A 20,167-nucleotide genomic window follows, 5' to 3' on the forward strand; every position below is an offset into this window, starting at 1 on the left:
ATATAAATTTTACTCCCCCAAAACTTAAGTTGTCCCTCATTATCCACTGGGAATTGGTTCCAGGCCCTGACACAGATACCAAAATCCACTGAAGCTCAAGTCTCCTATATAAAATGGCATATTCAATGCATTCAGTAGGCCCCACAGCTTTGGACTCCCAAGCACAGATCAAAAGCAGTACAGGTATATATTGAAATACATCCACATATAAGTGGACCTGCAGAGATTAGATTGAAACCCATGTTGTTCATGAGTCAACTGTATATTCTCAAGCAGAACGATTATAGGTAAGCTTACATATCAAAATTGCAGATATGACATAGAAACTGTTTCCATGCTCCTCCTGGAAGTTTCTTCTTACCTCACACATTTTGAACACTTATATCTTATTTCCTTTATACTACTTATTTAGATAAGCTGAAGACAATAAATTTCTGAACTCTTAAGTCATCGGTCTCCTTAGTCTTTGAATCCAGATTATTCATTTGGATTTGGTCTTGCTAAATATATATGCATGAGTATAGCTATAACGTACTAATGCAGTATATCATTGCTGGGGGAAAACATCCTCAATTATCAGAAAATTAATTTGAGTATTCAATTTCAATGAATATATTCAACAAGACATTTAAATCACTTGAATGTCTTATTAAAAATCAGACTCATTACATATTTCTGTGGTGGGACCTGAGATTCTGCAATTCTAAGAAACACCCAGGTAGTCTTGATGTGCTACTGTCCACAGACCAGCTACACTGCTAGTAACAGACACAAGACCACATTTAAACATGCTATTCTATCTATCTATCTATCTATCTATCTATCTATCATCTATCTATCTATCTATCTATCTATCTATCTATCTATCTATCTATCTATCTCTACTAATCTATCTATCTATCTATCTATCTATCTATCTATCTATCTATCTATCTATCTATCTATCATCTATCTAGCTATCTCTCTATCTCTCTATCTCTCTAGTCTGCCAGGGGATCTGGGTCCACATATATAATAAGCATTTTAATTTTGAAATAATGAGAACTACTACATGATTTTATAACACTCTGCTACCTACCACATGCAGAGAGAATAAAGTAATATTTTCAAGTTAATTTTTATATTATATCTCTACATTTTTCTTAGAAATTTTAATCCAAATGAAAGGAAATATCTAGATAGCAAATATACAATGTAAAGACAACATCATTCATTGAAATAAATGAAAACATGGTTGTGAGGTCATTTTAACAATACAAGATAGTCAGTCACTTCTTTTATAATTAGAATGGACTTATTTTAAGAGAAAATTAGATACATAATAAAATAAGCATATTTATAATTTTAACTTTAGACTTCCCATGATAAATAATGATGCATAGTTGCCATATCCACAACAGTAAATTTTAGTAGATGGTGTAACAAAGGGGAAACAATTCATTATGAGACTGAAGAAAATTCTAAATCTACATTTCTGTTTTTGCAAAGTACTTGCATGGATTATGAAAATAAATCTATATACGTAATGTTTCATTTACACAATTAGTTTAGCAAATGAAATTCTCTGCTCCTTTCTACTCTCTTTTCAATCCCGTAAATTTTACCTCAGGGCTTGTTCCCATTTGTTCTTCCCCTGAAAAGTACATTTCAAGTGGCTTCCTGCCATTGCTACAGTGTGGATTTCCCAGACAGAACTTACGTTAGCCTGCCAGAGTCTAATACATAAAATATTTCTAACTCCACAGATTAGTTTTGAGCCGTTTTTCAGCTTTGGAAAGTCTATACCATAAAGAATGCTCCCTTTCATTCCAAAGCCATTTGCATTTTATTTGTGCCTCAAAGGAAGAACAATCCAAACTGATTAGAATCCTCAGACACTGTGCATAATGAAAAATTAATTGCATCAATCTTTTCACTGTAGTGGTCTTAACAACTCATTTTCAACTGGTCATTTTTCCACCTGCTCACCGGGGCCCAGGCAGCTGAGGCAAGCATATCTCTGACATTTACAGAATACCAATGAAGCTAAGGTCACCAGTACATCATGCAACTGGGAGCTGAGAATCCTGAAAAAGATGTAAGCTGTTTGGATGAGCTAGAACTATTATGTGACAGTGGAGGGCAAATACATGCTATGACAACCCATTTAGGCATGGTTCGAATTAACAAAATAGAAATGAAAGGAGAAAGTCTAAATCACCAACAGGAAAGGTTAGAGGAGTGCTACCTCATTGGAGACTGAGCATTACGTGCTGCTGACAGTGGTGATAAATCAACAACTGCACGCTAGCATCAGTGTAGGCAATTTGATATGGCAGGTGGCAACAGTATTCTAACGCAAATACATCAAAATGGGGTTTTTGCTTTTGAAATATGGCTGTAATTTACTATGACTTGTAAAATACACATTTCAGTTACTTTTGATAATACTCTTCACATTCTTATTGATAGTTATCTATCAAATACCTTCTCAACCAATGTATAAGGTTTTATATTTTAACCACTTATACAACTACAGGTTTTCAATTATTTTCCAATAAGTCCGTTATATTTTTCTTGGTCTTCATGCCAAAATAAACACTTTTCTGTGAGAGTGTGTGCATGTGTGTGTGTGTGTGCATTTGTGTGTGTATTTTGAACATTCAAATAAACACATAGTAGATAAATAAGCAAATTCAAGGCAGGGTCCAAGATCTGATTAATTTCAGATGTTCACTCTGGTTCCATAGGACCTTGCTATTTGAAGTATGGTGCACAGACCAATCATTCAGGAGCTAGTTAGAAATGAAAAATCTTGGGCCCAGCCTCATATTTACTGAATTACAATTTTCATTTTTACAAGATCTCCAGGTGCTTGCAACAGTATTTCTCAGAATTTAATGTGGTAATACTGTACGTAAGTGGACAGCCTGCTAAAACCCAGATTCCTGGGTCCACCTCCTTATATTCTGATTCAGTAAGTCTAGGTTTGGCCCAACAATTTGCATACCTAACAAGCTTCTTTGTAATGCTGACATACTGGGTTTATGGAACACAATGTGTGTTATACTTTCTTAAGAAAAATTATGATAAAAAATAAATAGAAGTCTTATTTTGGTAATTTTCCTTCACTATTCATAGTATGTTATAGTAATGACGTTTCATTGGTCACAATGTCAAAAAAATAAAAGTAACAGAGCGGTCTGTATCCTTTCCATTTCAGTAATCTTTATTGTTGCAGTGGTTATCTACCTAATATGGAAAAAAACAACAGAGAAGGAATTTTAAATTACACAGAAAAGTTTTCAGATCTTAACTTTTAGATCTTCTTGCTATTAAGGACAGGAAAACGTCTTCCTTATAACTTACAACAGCCTGATGTGGTGGGACAAAGGAAGGAAATCCCACTGAAAGCCCACAACACCACAGCTCTGAATGGTTCTCCAAGGAAAAGCTTGGGAAAGGATAGGATATAGGCTTATAACAGAGAGGACTTTAAGTTTGATGGAGGAATACTGTAGTTTTAAGCTATGAAAAATTTGCTGTAAAAAGTTAACCTAAAGGACTACATTATTTTGAGAAATTATTTGAGATAAAACATGGTAGTTGTGTCCTTATCAGATAAAGATATAAATGTGTGGTTATTTCAAACATACCTGGACCAGTACCTAGACAGATGAATACCTACCCAATTGGTATGGAAAAGGGTTTATAACATTTAAAGAATCATTACTCAGAAAAGGAATATTTATAATTACTCAATTTATAACTTCAGTTTCAGTCCCCATGACATTTTTGCTTTCTTTCATACTTTCAAGACTTATTCAACTCTTTAGTCATCAATTTTATGCCAAAGACAATTCCAATTATTATGTAAATAATTCATCACATGCATAAAAAGAGTTAAATCATACCAGTAAATGCAAATAACCCAAAGTATATTTTGTGTATATATAGTTATTTTTATTATTTTATTTTTGAAATACTACTGATAGTGATTATAATGAATCAAGTATGTCCTGCACTCTTTGCAGTGATGAGTGGTACACTATCCATCATGCTATAGAAAATGCACACTTATATTCATAGCCAGAAACCTAAATTTTACTCACACATTATGTATTGATAGCTTTATCAGAAAATATATACCCCTGTTAAGGTACAACAAAGATTTTACATTCTTGAACAATCTTATTAGCAAGTTGATAAAGATAAATTTTCAAAGAAGTAAAATCATGACACTCCTACTAATAAGAGTCTCTTTAGCTCATTAATTAATAAGGAAAACATTAGAGATTAAAACAGGTTCAAAGGAGAATCTGTAGAACATACATGTATAGAGGCAATTAGTAATATTGATAGGAATCTGCTAATAGTGAAAAATTGGCTCTTAGCCTAAAAGGCAATAAAATATAATATTTGGAATAATCCTCTTACAGGGCTAAAATAAATTGCAGACAAAATTTTATTTATATTTTTATGGACAAGGATTTTTTGCATTACTATTGGCAACTTATAGAGTTTCAAAATAGGCCAATAGAGGATAATCAACCAAGCACACACCTACAGAATCAGCTAATTCTAGATGTTTTGCTAAAACAGCCCCCCAGTAATCTCATTTGCCTATTTCAAAGTCTTCCAAAATTTTTCCTAAAAATGCAAAGTACTTTTAAGAAATATAAAGAAAAAGTATGCATTGTTTTTTCCTAACAATCAAATTTCAATACAACACTAGACCCAATATTATTTGGGATATAATCAAATAAAAGAAAAAAAACACAACTCAAAATAAATAAATGCTTTAGATGGGACTCTCTATTGTTAATATAAACCTTCATATCTAAATATGCTTCATTCCTTGAGGTTTGCCTATCCAGAGTGAGTGCTCTTCTGAAGAAAGGGCATACTTTCTTTTTCTAGCCTGGAATTAAACTCCGCAATGAAGCTAAATGTATATAAATAAGAAATTTTAATAACAATACGAATTTGTCTAGTTGCGATATGCTTGTAGGTCTTATAAATTTTTTGGAGGAAAAACTTTCAACTATCCATCGGCAAAAGACAAATTATGCTGATATTATTTATTTTATGAGGTTCCAAATATGGCTTTTTACTAAATAATTATAACCCTTTTCCATTTATTTGAGAAACAAAATTGAAATAGTAATTTCTATTCACCAAATAGAAAAGCCATCACATGTTAGTTAAGAGTACACGTCCTTAATTTTTGTTTTTGGTTGTTGTTTGGAGAGGCATGGGGTAGAGAAGCAGGTGAGATGGCTTTCTTCTCTTCCTCATTGGCATAAGCCTGTTATAAGACTGCATATGCATGTCCTCACCTACATTGAGCTTCTAACTGACCTGATCTCTTTGAGTGAGTGAAGCAGGGTCAAGTAACAATAAACAGAATTTTTTGTTTGTATTTTCCTGTGTACCAGGTCACATAATACAGGTGAAGTCATAGCACAATAACCATTGTTATTCCTCCCCCACTACGCTGAAATCCAAGTCAATGTCTCCTGAGTTATTATCCTTTTTAGTCTGAAAAAAAAAAAAAGGAAAAAAAAAAGAAGAAGAGCCACTTAGAAAGCTGGAGAGTTGGGAAATCCTTTTCTCTTTCAAAGGGGGCAACAGAGATTTATAGAGAAACAGAGCCTTGTCTCAGAAAACTCAAGATAGTGTGACTTGACTGTGAAATACTTCAATCTACCTGCATAAAAGAATAATCTGTATAGGTAGCATATGTAAATTTGTTTCCTTTTCTAAGCCTCAAATACTTAATTTGAATGAACAATGAAGATAAGGGCCCTGGGAACTAGAAGAAGGTCTTTTCAGGCATATGCACTAGAGCATGAGTATCTTCTATACGGTTATTTTCATTAATTCATTTCGTTCATTTAAGTATTTAGTAGCATAGTACACAGGGGAAAATATTGTCTTCAAAATACCCAGAAGGGATGGGATTCAGAGTACAAGTGGATAAATTAACTTCAGACAGAAAACAGTTATTGTTTTTTAATTGGAAACCAGATCAAGGTTGGTGGTGCATATATATCTGTACGTTTGCTAACTAAAAGCCTAGGGATTTATTCACACTTGACCATATATATATATATATATTTTGTTGTTGTTGTTGTTGTTGTTGTTTGTTTGTTTTCTGTGAAATGGGAGACATTGTCCTATTTTAAAACAAAAGAGGTAAGAATAGTTTAGGAGTAAAAGGAGAGTAGCTATAGCATCCCTATCTCCTCAAGCCTTGCTAATAGGCTGTGACTCATTAAGTTCTGCTTTGAATCACTCTTCATGTCACCCTTCAAACACACATTTTCCAACGACACCCCTTTGGGCTGTTCAGTGAACAAGAAAGTTTCAGTATACATGAAAAGCATTTGGATTGCCATTCTTGACAGGCATGTGAAAGGAGTTCTGACTCAATCAGGAACCTTCTACATTTCCTCCTGCATTTCCTGATCACTCTAGCCACTTCTATGCCTAGTACACATGTAAATCAGAACAACAACAAAATAATTAAAAGAACAAAAATTCCTTTGCCGGATAGTTTGGTGGGAGAAGCATAAAATTGATGAGTTTAACTGATTTTTTTTCTCAGTCTTTTGATAAAAAAAATTGCAGATGAAATATCAACTATAGCCCAAATCTCCGGATTTAGGTCTGTGAGGAGCTTATGAGTGTCTCACACATGATTCAATTTTCTGTTGCCTTTCTGCTCACAGTTGACTCACAGGTCTTTTTATCTTCTTTTAAGAATCATTGCTCTAAATCTAAAATATATTTTGAAGACCAATAAGATTAAGGCACTGTGGTCTACCTATGAAGTTATTTAAAGGAGACGTGTATGTCTGAACTTGTTTTGTTGCATTGTGGTTGCTGTCATTAGAGACACATACCTGGGTTCTTAAGTAATTTAATGAAGACCTCCGTAATGTTAATTGCCATATTCCCTGTAGTCATGCGGTTGCCAAAACACACATTCATACAATATTCACTAATGGTTGCAAAGAAACCATAAAATCTATTAAGTAATAAATCCATCTTCTAAGTTTGTTTGTTTTAGACACTGCTTAACTATGGGAACTTTTGATAAAACATGTAAGTGTCTGATTGCACAAATTATGGATTATGTGAAAACCACCAGTTTAAAGCTACTAGCAGGGTTGTTTTCAATACTATTAAAAACAAAAGAGTTCTGCCTTAATTATCCTTGGTATTTTAAATATAACTTGAATGGTATATACAATATCTTTTAAGAAGATTGTTGAAAGTGAGTACGCAGCTGATCGTGATTAAAATGTTGAATGTCTTAAAACTATATTATTGAAAAATAGTTAAAGGAATTGAGGCAATAACCCATTGAAAAAGAATACTTGGAGTTCTGTCACGTGACAGGAAGTAGACACACATTGTACAGCTTCAAAAGGCAGAAATGCAATCTTGGATGAAAATAAAATGGAGACAGATATTTTAAACCCCAGCGTAATGGAAACCATTCCTCACATAGAAATATGCAGAGATAAATTGAGTAGGTGAGTACTGCCACTGTTCGTGGTTAAGTAGACTGGATGATTAATATTTTTTGTTTTGTTTGTGCTAGCCTAATTACAACTGTTCTCTAGACTTTACATAGGCATTCTCTTAGCCAAAATGTCTTGCCTGATGGCCCACTCTGAATGGATCCTTCTCCTAAATGCTTAATCATAATAGTATTTATGCTCTTTATTATACTTATTATATTGTGTTGAATTGTATGGTTTTCTTATTAGTCCACAGTTCTTCAAAGTATTAATAGCATCTACCATGTAGTACCGTGTTTTCCCCAAAATAAGACCTAACTGGACAATCAGCTCTAATGCATCTTTTGAAGCAAAAATTAATGTAAGACCTGTTATTATGTTATATTATATTATATTATATTATATTATATTATATTATATTATATTATATTATATTATATTATACCCGGTCTTATAGTAAAATAAGACCGGGTCTTATATTAATGTTTTCTCCAAAAGACGCATTAGAGCTGATTGTCTGACTAGGACTTATTTTGGGGGAAACAGGGTAAATAGGAAGGAACATTCATCAAAAGGATTCTTACAATTGTGATTTCTAAGAACACATTGAATAACTATTGAGGACCTACAACGAGTCACCTGATGTGTCAGCTGGGAACAGCTTCTTCTCTTTGGGACCTCATAAACTATAGATTGATCAATGGTATAATCACATATGTTGATCTTGCTAATTGAACATGCATGGCACCAACTCTCACTGGTGACTCTGATGAAGAGACCGTACCACATAACAAGAGAAGAAAGTTATACTCTCCATAAACCAATTTCTATAGATTCAGCACAGTGATTGATTTTTGAAACATATTGCACAAATACTGACTTCTTTCAAATATCTGCAGTTCTTTTGGATAGCCTTTTGAAATATGCCTGCCTTTCTGGACATCACAAGGCTTGTCCCATGGTTAACATAAGCCTTTTACTTCCCAAGCATCACAATCCTGACTTTTTGATGGAGCTGCCAACTTGGATGTTCAATAGACTCCAAAATAAACTTTCAAAACTATTCCTCCCTTGGTCTTCCATTTCAATAAAGGCCACTACTCCTGGAGGTCATTCTTGATCCCTCACTCGCTTCTATGTCTCACATTTCTAGCAAGTCCCATCACCGCTCTCTCCATATATCATGGGCCCTTCCTGTTTTGCTCTTTGCCTTTGACATTGCAAACTAAGCTGTTGTCTTCTCTCATATGTTTTACCCCCATGACGTAGACTGAACTTGAATTCTTACATACCAGTTATCTCATTTTCTAGCCCGCTACAAAATTGATCCTTCTGATAACTGCCCATTGACTTTATGATAGAAATATACATTTGCTTACCTAACTAAAACATATTGCATGCTATGACTCCTGCCTACTTGTACAACTAGATTTCAAATTGCTTGAAATTAATGAACTATATGTCTCAAGAACTTGCAATTGCACTAGCACCTGAACCTAATTTTATCATTATAATTTAGTAACCTTTTTTTAAAAAATAGAACTCCCAAAATTGCATAAGCTTTGAGCCCTAGTAAATCTTCCCCAGTCAGGTTTTTCTCTTGTGTGTATGTGTTCGTGTGTGTGCACATGCTTATGTAATTTATTTACATTTTTTAAAATTAATGCTAAGTTTATGTCCCATTTATTTTCTCTCCAAAGGCATCCCGTTTTATGTAGTTTATTCACACACACACACACACACACACACACACACACACACACACACACACAAATGCGTTTTACTCTGTTATAACTTATTTTCCTCACTCAAGTGCTCAAAGGTATGGATTTAAGGTATGTTCATTTATACTACTGTGTTTCCCTGAAAAGAAGACCTACCCTGAACATAAGCCCCAGTTAAGATCGTCAGTCAGATGAACGTGTTTAGTATGTTATGATGATGTTCCAGAAGAAGGTGACATGACTGTATTTGAATAAATGTAGATTTGAAAAAATAGACTTGAAAAAATAAGAGATCCCCTGAAAATATGCCCTAATGCGTCTTTTGGAGCAAATATTAATGTAAGGCATGGTCTTATTTTTGGGGATAAATGGTATTTGATATGTACAGGTTTTATATGCGAGTATACTTTTTCTTCCTGAAATCTAAATATGCCATATGTTATTTATCATCACCTTCATGGGAATTTGTTTTGTTTACGGATATTAGTAATAATAAACAATACAATGATAAACAGCCATATGCAAATCTCTTTATTTACCTGTAAGAAATCTTCCTTGGTATATATACTTAGAAGTGAAATTTCTGTGTTTCAGTCAGTGTCTATACACATGCATTTCCCTTTGTATTTAAAAGAATCCCTCCAGAATGTCTGTACCAATATATACTTTCACCAGTACTGCTTGACACTTCATGCTGCCCAACATCCTTGCCAATAATTATTACCAGACTTACACTTTTGTTTTTGCCAATAATATATATCTCATTATTATTTTAACTTTTCCATAGTCATTGCCAATGAAGCCAAACTTTTCCTTCAATGCCTATTTGCTATTTGGGTTTATTCCCTATTAATTTATTAGCTTTGTATTTGCTCATTTTTCTAGTTGATATTTTCTATATGTATCAAATGTTTCTTGTAAACTCTCAATAGAAATCCTTTGATGATTTTGTATGTTGCAAATATTGTAACCAATTATAACACCTTTTAACTGACTTCTAAAGCATTTGATAAATTTCAACACCTCTTTGTGAATAAAAGCACACATCACAAAACTAGAAATATATGACAAATCGATGTCATGGATGGCCCCAGTTAATGATCTTTTTTAATCCACACTTTCTTTCCCTGCAAATATCGATCTCCTTCCTATTTGGCTTTGGTTATGGCTATCTGTAACTACCTTCAGTGAGTAGGATGTCAGCAGATTTGATGCACAAAAAGGCTCAGAAGGGTGCTTGAACTTTTCTACTTTCTGTCTTGATCATCTGCCTTCACTAAGAGAACATGCGTAGGTCAGTTTTCTCTTGAGACCCTAATATTACCATAAGAAAAACTCTATCGTACTGTAGGATAAAAGAACATGTGAGCAGAAATGAGTTGTCCTGATTGTGGCCTTCTAGACCATCCAGCTCCAAACCACACAATTCTCAGTTAACACACGTCAGTTGATCATAACTAGATCAGGAGAACTCCTCAGCTGACCTATTTCTGATACCTGACAAGTAATAAAGGTTATTGTTCTAAACTACTCAGTTTTGAGATATCTGTCACACAGCAATAACAGACATAGAATCGAAAGTATATGAGTCAGTGTTCAATTAGATAAGAAAAAACAAAATAAATTAAGGGATTAGGAATTTACTATAGAAATAGAACCTTATGCAATTGTCAGAGGAGTTAGAGAGATTGAAGTTCCAGTAAGGAAATTGAATGACAGCAGAAGTCGCCAATCAGATACTCTTAAAAATGTGATTCAAGAGCCATAAATTGTTGGCAAAAAATTCAGGTCGTCTAACTTTTTCATGAAGTCTTTTCGGCATTTCCAAATAGTAAACTTGGTAACTGTCCATTTGGCACAAATTCATAATGAATAATCCCTCTGATACCAAAAAAGTTTAGCAACATCGTTGCAACACGTTTGCGAACTTAATTGTCAGAACTCATATGCAACTTTATCCATCTTTGAGTGATGATGATTCATTTCTCTTTTAGTTGAGTGGCATTCCCTCTTTGATATCCTGTAACTTAAATAGTGAACTATCTTATGTTAAATAGTAGTGGAAAAAGAAATGAAGGAGAAGGCAGGGGGAAAAAGAAAACATAACTTGTTAACATCAAAGTGAGGAAAAAATGCTTATATATCCCATAGTTCTAGTTCCTCTAGCTGTTCACTTGGTCATAGGTGAAGTGATATTTTTTTCCAATATCTATTCCATATTCCCTTGCCTCTTAGTAATTATTTTAGTTGGCCACAGTTGCCTAGTGTAATAAATCATATCATCTTTCCTGACTGGTCTGTGCCATTTGTTGTCTTGACTGTTTTAAGATTTTGGGTGATAAATTAACTTTTATCACATAAGTTGTTATACTGAGGAGTATTCAGATCACTGTAAGATAAATCTGAGTTAAAATTCCGTTAATTCTTCTGACCTCCATAAACATCTAGTCTGACTGGTAAAACACCATGGTGTTTTGGATCACATCGGAGCCAGTGCCCAAGAAACTCTTCCAAAGCCTGGTTAGTTTTACTTCTGCAGTGCAGTTATCATAAGAGACCACGGGTCATTTTAGGGAAGGCTAAAAAGGAAGATTTAAAATTTGTCAGTGTATCAAGATCCTTCCTCAGAAGCACACATCCTTTCCTAATTTAAGTTGCAATAGATCTTTGAACTGGCTCAATTCTGAGAATTAAGTAGAGACTCTTTATTGTGATTCAAATCAGACTTCTGTTCAGCTGCCTTGAGCTTTTCTACTTTGTACAAATCAATGATATTTAGTAGGCTGCCCACCTATGGCAGTCCAGGGACATCCTGAACAAGTAGCCAATGCAAATGATCTCTGTGTACTCATGGTAATCACATGCACCTTGACTCTAGTGAGTAAATGCTACCAGTTGGCTCTTTTCCATTTCAATGGCAGCGTTTGTCACTGTTGTTCCTGATCTGCAGAGAGGAGTCAATACAGGACTGTTAAAGCCTGGCATTTCTCCATTTTCAATCTATCTATCTATCTATCTATCTATCTATCTATCTATCTATCTATCTATCTATGGCACACACACACACACACACACACACGTATGTATTTCTCAAAGCCTGTGTTCAGAGAGTGTTCTATGCAATTTCCTACAGGATATAATTAGGATGAGGATAAGACCATCTTGCATAATAAATTCACTCCAGCTTTCAATCTCTTTTTACCTTTGTGTATCATCCTCTACAGTATACCAAGAATTTCTGGCATGTCAACAGAATTTAACGTCAGTCGCCTTTGTACCTTGATTTTAGCTATCAAACAGCCAACCTATTGGAGTCTTTTCCAGGCAATTAATCTAATACTTTGAATGAAGAATCTCTGCCAAATGCACCCATATAAGGAAATGAAAGTTTCATGGCTGGGTCTATGAAAAGTTGGTGAGTAGACTCACCACCAAGCATTATGTGGTAAGTCTGGACTGCAGATAGTCTACATGGTAGCAATCAGGAAGGAGAGCTGAATGTGGAGCAGATGAAGTGAGGACACACTGGAAACAGCCAGTGCTTCCACATTTCTGTCCCCACACCTGACCATAGTGCCCCTCAGTGAGTAGTAGCTACTACTTCACTTATGAATGCCAACTTCTAAGCAAATTCGTCCTTCAGTTTATTCTATCTTAGAACTATAAAAAAAAAAAAAAATGCATTCTGGGGAACACAGTTCGAGCTTAATCAAGCTGACAGAGTACAAACCACCACAGAAGGCAAATTCCTTAACCTCAAAAAAATCCTTATAAAATAAATCCAGGTCAAACAACATATTTAACAGAGACACATTACAGGTATTCCCTTTGATATGGAAAAAGCAAGGGAGATCATAATCACTACTACTATGCAACATAAAAATCCTGATCAATGCACACAAAGAAAAAAGATACATACAAATGGATGAGACAAGAAAACCTTATAAAATGAACATTTACATAGAAATCTATAGAGATCAATAAGATCATTAATACTTTTTGTTGAATATTAGGTCAAGATATATAAATCAAGAAATTCTTTATCACTACAATGGCCAATTGAAAATACAATAGAAACATTTATATTATGTGCAACTGAAAAAAAATTATAAAGAACAGAGATGTGAACCTAACCAAAATCCATATAACATTGGCCACTGTATTAAATTACTATAAACTTGGTATCTTAAAAGAATGCACATTTATTCTCTTACATTTGGAGGGTCAGAAGTCCAAAATCAGTTTCGCTGAGCAGAAACCAATTTGTATGCAGAACTTCACACATCATTCCAGTCTCTGTGTCCATGGTCACACTGCTTTCTCTTCTGTGTCAAATCTTCCTCTGTGTTTCTCTCTTAAGCACATTTGCTCAGAAAGTGACCCACCTATACATCCCATTTATATAAGGTAACATTCATGGATTCCAAGGATTTGAACATGGACATTTTGGAGGTCGTTGTTCAGCCTTATACAGAGAGTTTTTTTAAAAGTTGATATATATATTAGAAGTCCCAAATAATTAGAGATACGATGTTTGTGGATGAAATAATTACATATTATAAAGATGTAAATTTCCCTTAAGTTAATCTATGCCACTTCTACAATTCAAATCAAATCCCAAGCTAGACTTTATTTTTTCAATTGTGGCACTGATTCTAAAATTTATGTAAAAAAAGAAAGATTCACAAATGTCTCAGAAAATTCATAAAAAAGTATTCACACTTCAGGGAATGCTCTTGTACAGATATTAATATTGCAAATTCCTGATAATTAAAATAGTGAACTAGTAGTGAAAGTGGAATAAATTAAAACAGATTTACTGATTTAATAAATCAGAATACAAATATTGAGATTTTAACAAATGCCATAATTGTTATTTGATAGAAATGTTAACAAACCAGTTAAAATTTATGGGTTTTTAAATAGTCTTATAAAATCTGTCATAGTACATGAATAAAACTAAAATTAAAACCCTAACTTATTTCATGCCAAAATATACACTCTAGAAGAGTTAAAGAACTAATCATGAAGGACTACAAACTGGAAAAGATGACAAAGAATTATTTTTGACATTGAAATAGCAGAGAATCTCTTACAGAAGACACAAACAAACAAAAAATTTCAAAGAAGAAATTTGATGATTTTGATTATATCACAATAAAAGATACCTCTTTAATGAGTCATACATCTATTTATATAGTAGATGTGTTAATACACAGGAAAATATTTAGAAGGATAAATAAACTTCACAGGTAAAACTGGTTTTCAGAGTGTGTTTTTTTTGCTGGGGATTTCAATGATTTCTGTAATATTTTAATTTTTTATGAATTATTAATATATGACTTGTTTGATTGAAAAACAAAATAAAACAAAATGATTACTAAAAAGATCTTAAAAACCCACGTATATTTGTGGGTGTCAGAATTATGAACTCATTTTATGTTCTTTTTCACATTTTCCCTCATTTTTCATGTTTCTACAATGAAGATGCATTATTTTATAATGAAAAATAAAAGCTGGTCTAATTTATATAGAAAAGAATGCCTATTTTTTCTTTTTTATTGTCTCATTTATTTACTCTACCATAAAATAAATACAAAGGTAGGTTTTCTAGTTCTAGAAATTAATACAATGCTCTGTTGAGTCATGGCTGACTAGTTTAAAACGATCTCTGACCATTTCCTGTAAAGTATCAGTCAAAACATAGATATTACTGAAACAGCAACACAAAAATGATTTGTGTATTTTTTTAATTATTTTTTAGGGGGCAGAGTATGAAGAACATAACGTAATAATATTCTATACAGGGGAAATTTCCAGTAAACCACTGAAACCTGATTTTATGTTGCTTTCAGCCAATTAGTCACAAATATTATATAATCACAAATAAGACTTTAGAAAATATTCACCATATTGTGTATCAATTTCCATTACAATAGCAGAGTTGTAGAGTTGAATAGTAAACTTCTCAGTAAAAAAATAATATAAAACTCTTTTTACATTAATAATAACCATAATAACCTATTGTTTTGAATAAACTCTCTTTGCTTCTCTGCTCTGAGACAGAAGTATATCGAACTGGTGAATTCATATTAAGCTAAGGAGATAATCATGTGTTAGGCCTATTCTAGATGACATTTTTCACACTAATTCAAGATTACAAATAAAATTTTAATTGGCTTTTTAAATGGCAGATCTATCAGAAGGAATGAACAGCAAAAAAATTTGCACCTCTGGGAAATATCAGATGCAAACTCAGTTGTTATTTTTTCTAAGTTTGTTCAGTGGCAACTGTGTCAGACTATACCATTCATTAGAGGAAACAAAGGTTTTGTTTGTTTTTGCTTTTTTTTTCTAACACTACATACCTATCCTTTACTTATAAGAAAAATATAGTTTAGACATATCAAATATAAACCTCTGCCCAATTTCCTTTTTGTTTCCTGAAGTATCTTTATCTCTCTTCATCTTCCATATGATTCATTTGTCCTGTTTCCAGATTTTAGCTAATTGTCAATTGTTCTTTGTGTTAATATGACTATGCCCATGAAAAAACTACGGCAGAAAGTGTGTGTGTGTGTCTATTATTACTACTGTGGTGGTATTAAAAGAACATGGAAAATTCTACCTGCTCAGTTATTCCTATGCCATTAGTGCATATGGTGTTTCAAATACCACCATTGGACTTTTGCCTTCAGGGTAAATAAATAAAATAAGAGGCCTTCAATATTCATGTTTAGTTTTAAATGCCTATAAGTTATTTGCAAAACAGTTTTCACAATGTTTTAATTCTCCGAGATAAATGAGTCATTCACATAGAATTAGGTAATGTTGAAGCTAGAATGTGAGTTAATGATCATCTGGTACAATCCAATGTTTTTTATAGATGACAAACTCGGCAGAGAGAAGCTTTGCTCAAGGTCAAAAATTAGAGAGCGGTTTGACTCTTCTAACTCTTAGTAAAGAGCTGTTTCACGCTAATCACAGTACTTTACTTTTCCATATCGATTGTAATTTCCAGAAGTACAGGATCTGAACTTTTGCAACTCTTGTCCTTTTCTCAAGTTATTTGAAACTAGAGAACAAACACGATGACTATTTGACATTTCCACCATTGAAGAAGGTGATGTTTCTCATGACAATACAGATTTGCTTCTTTTCAAACCATGGAGACCAAGAGCTATGATCGTGTGGAGTCCAATAAATGAAAGAGCGCTGACAAAATGATTTAATACAGACCATATAAAGTGTCAATTATTAAATGTTTCATACCCAGTTATAAAAGACAAGAAGAGATAAATTACCACTTCTGTGACACATTAGAAAATATGCTCAGCAGAGATGAGGCACCTGAATTGTGAAGTTAGAAATGACCACATTAGAAGAGTAAGAATCATGGAAAAAGAAACAAAAAAAGCCCATGCTTTATATTGAATAAGAGTGTGAGAAGTCATCCTGGATTTTCCTGACAGATTTAGTAAACACAGGGCTCATTCTTTAGCAGAATTTGGGCCCTATAGGGTTATTTCCCTAAGAGTCTCTTAGAGATTCTCATATGTATATGTGTATATATATATATATATATATATATATATATATATATATGTAACCAGTATACTTAATGTTGATTCCTAATAGCATTCAAACTAAGACTATAATTTTTCAAATTAGAAATGAAGACAGAGAGCATATAAACAAATTATCATCTCAGTAGTTCATATAATCCAATAATCAATATTCTTCAGCTATAAAATAAATAATCTTAAATTTTAATAATTCCTATGATCTTTTTATTCACATGTTTGTATTTTAGGGAGTGTCATATAAACTATTTTAACTTTTTTTCCCCCCTCTATTTCATGTTAATGCACACAAAATATTAGAGGGTATAGGGTATGATAGAGTTAATTTTGTCACATTACATATTTACTAACTTCATGAAGAAAATCTCCATATTCTTATGCTCTAGGATAGTGCTTTTCAAACTATAATGTACATACACATTATGTGGGAATCTTGTTAAAATAGAATTCAGTAATTGTGGACTGAGGCTGAGCATTTCTAACACTCTCCCCCGGGGATGCTAGTTACTGTCCTAAACTACACTGTGAGTAGTAAATTGGGGCAGGATTTCCAGAGGAGCAAACCAGTTATACTTAAGAGGTTGTTAGAAAAATCAAATCCATGGCCTATACCAACAATTGCTACATAGTCATCTCTAAGCGTGGGCCCAGGAGCCCCAGGAACCACTGTCAAATGCTAATTTTTCCAAAGTCTTTTTCCTTCCTTCCTTCCTTCCTTCCTTCCTTCCTTCCTTCCTTCCTTCCTTCCTTCCTTCCTTCCTTCCTTTCTTTCTTTCGAATGTGACTAGGAGTAAAACAAGAACTGTATCTCATATATATACATAGACATATATAATATATATATATATATATATATAATTTATATATATAAATATATGTATGTAAATATACATATATAAATGTATATATAAATATATATATATAAATAAATAAACATATATGTATCTTTTTATTCACATGTTTAAATATAAAATTTACTTGGCACTTTGCTTAAAACTCTTAAGAAGTTTTGGGTTAGTTGCAGTTTTTCCAACCAACTAGGTGTGTGGAATCAATTCAAAATGAAATTGAAAAGCAGAAAAGTGTTGAATAACAAATTGATAAAAATAATTCAGTTTTTAGCACAGATTCAGCTTTCCTCTTTTCCAGTATAAATGTCCCCTTATAAAGAACATGCATATCAGTTGTATGAAATTCTACTCTATACCAATATTGTGTTTATAATTAGTTACATATTAATTATAGTTTAAACTTCTTGGTCTCTATAAAATTTTACCAAATTCAGTATCATTTTTTTTTTTCTTAAGAGTATACAATGTTTTTCTGTACAATGAACTCAACGTTTTACTTCACTTAAGAAGTGGTTATTTTTTTAAATGGTTTACTGAAACTTCATGCACAATGCATGATCAAAACAACATTTCTGATATTTCTATCTATATCTTTCTTTCTGTTTTAACTATCATCTATCTATCATATCTATCTATCTATCTATCTATCTATCTATCTATCTATCTATCATCTATCATCTATCTCATATTAGATATTAAGAATTGTGTAATTAACTAGGCCCCAATTTTCTGGAACATGACTATTTTCTTTTACTATCTAGAGGAGGAGACAAAATAAAATTTAGTACTCTAAAAGTAGCTTCAAACTTTGCAGGCATGAATGCTAGACATTGAAAAGCAAAATTTTCCTTTCATCTCTCAAGTAGACTTTTCATAATGGTCATATGAATGTGTGCTCCAACTACAGATGTTTTATAAATAATACAATGGGCAAACTGGTACCATCATTTTGAAGGCCTCGATCTACTTAATAACAATTATATGAAAATGTTTCCATATTTTACTTTACATGTTACTTTTATAATATTTTGAAAGAGTTTTTCTCATTTTGCTTTTAAAATTATTTGTTCAAAAATAACTTATTGAAAGGCGATTGCTTGATTTTATGAAAATTAACATGTGTTCTAGGAATTCTTGTAAATCAAGAAAACTAACTTTATCTTTTTGTCCTCTGCCCATTGTTTAATTGGATTGCTTGTCTTTTTGTTGGTGAGTTGTATGAGTTCCTTATATAGTTAGGATATTAGCCCCTTTTCGGAGGCATTGTTTGCAAATATCTTCTCCCATTTCGTTGGTTGCCTCTTTGTTTTGTTGATTTTGTTTGTTTGTTTGTTTGTTTGTTTTGTTTTTTTAAAACAACAGAAATTTATTTTCCCACAATTCTGGAGGCTGGAAGTTCGAGATTAAGATGTGCACAGAGTTGGTTTCTTCTGAGGCCTCTCTCCTTAGCTTGTATATGGCCACCTTCTCCCTGTGTCTTCACGTGGTCTTCACTCTGTGTGTGTCTTTGTCTTAATTTCCCCTTCTCACAATGATCCCAGTCATATTACTGTGTGGAAGATTTTAAGTTTTATATAGTCCCATTAATTTATTTTAGCTTTTACCTCCTTTGCTTTTGAGGTCAAATTCATAAAATCCTCTTTGAACTGAAGGTCCACAAGTTTAGTACTTATGTTTTCTTCTATGCAGCTTGTTTTATGTCTTGTGTGTAGGTCTTTCATCCATTTTGAGTTAATTTTGGTATATGGTGACAGATAGCAGATATGTGAAGAAATGCTCAACTTCACTAGCTATTAGGGAAACACAAATCAAAATCACAATGATATATCACTTCACACCTGTTAGAATGGCTATCATCATCAAGACAAATAATAACAAGTGTTGGAGAGGCTACGGAGAAAAAGAAACCCTCATACACTGTTAGTGGGAATATAAATTGGTACAGCCGCTATGGAAAACAGTATGAAGTTTCCTCAAAAAACTAAGAATAGAATTACCATATGACCCAGCAATCCCTCTCTTGCTATCTACCCCCAAAATCTGAAAACAATTACAAAGATATATGTACTCCAATGTTCATTGCAGCATTATTTAAGGTGGCCAAGACATGGAAAAGCCAAAATGCCCTTTGATAGATGATTGGATAAAGAAGATGTGGTATATACAGACAATGGAATACTACTCTGCCATAAGATGAAATATTGCCATTTGCGACAACATGGTTGGATCTTGAGAATATTATGCTAAGCAAAATAAGTCAAACAGGAAAAGGTCGAGAACCATATGACCTCACTCATGTGGGATATAAAACTGAAAGCAACAAAGGAAGAAGACAACTAAGAAACAAAAACTCATAGACATAGACAACAGTGATTTAGTGGTTACCAGTGGATAAGGGGGGAAGGAGGGTTGGTAGAAGAGGGTAAAGGGGATCAAATACCGAGGGTGCCAAAAAGTGTATACAAGTGGACACTTTGGTCAATATTGCTCAAGCAGTA

The sequence above is a fragment of the Rhinolophus sinicus genome, chromosome 1 (genome assembly GCF_057876585.1).
Source record: "Rhinolophus sinicus isolate RSI-liver-muscle chromosome 1, RSI-T2T, whole genome shotgun sequence".
Taxonomy (NCBI): domain Eukaryota; kingdom Metazoa; phylum Chordata; class Mammalia; order Chiroptera; family Rhinolophidae; genus Rhinolophus; species Rhinolophus sinicus.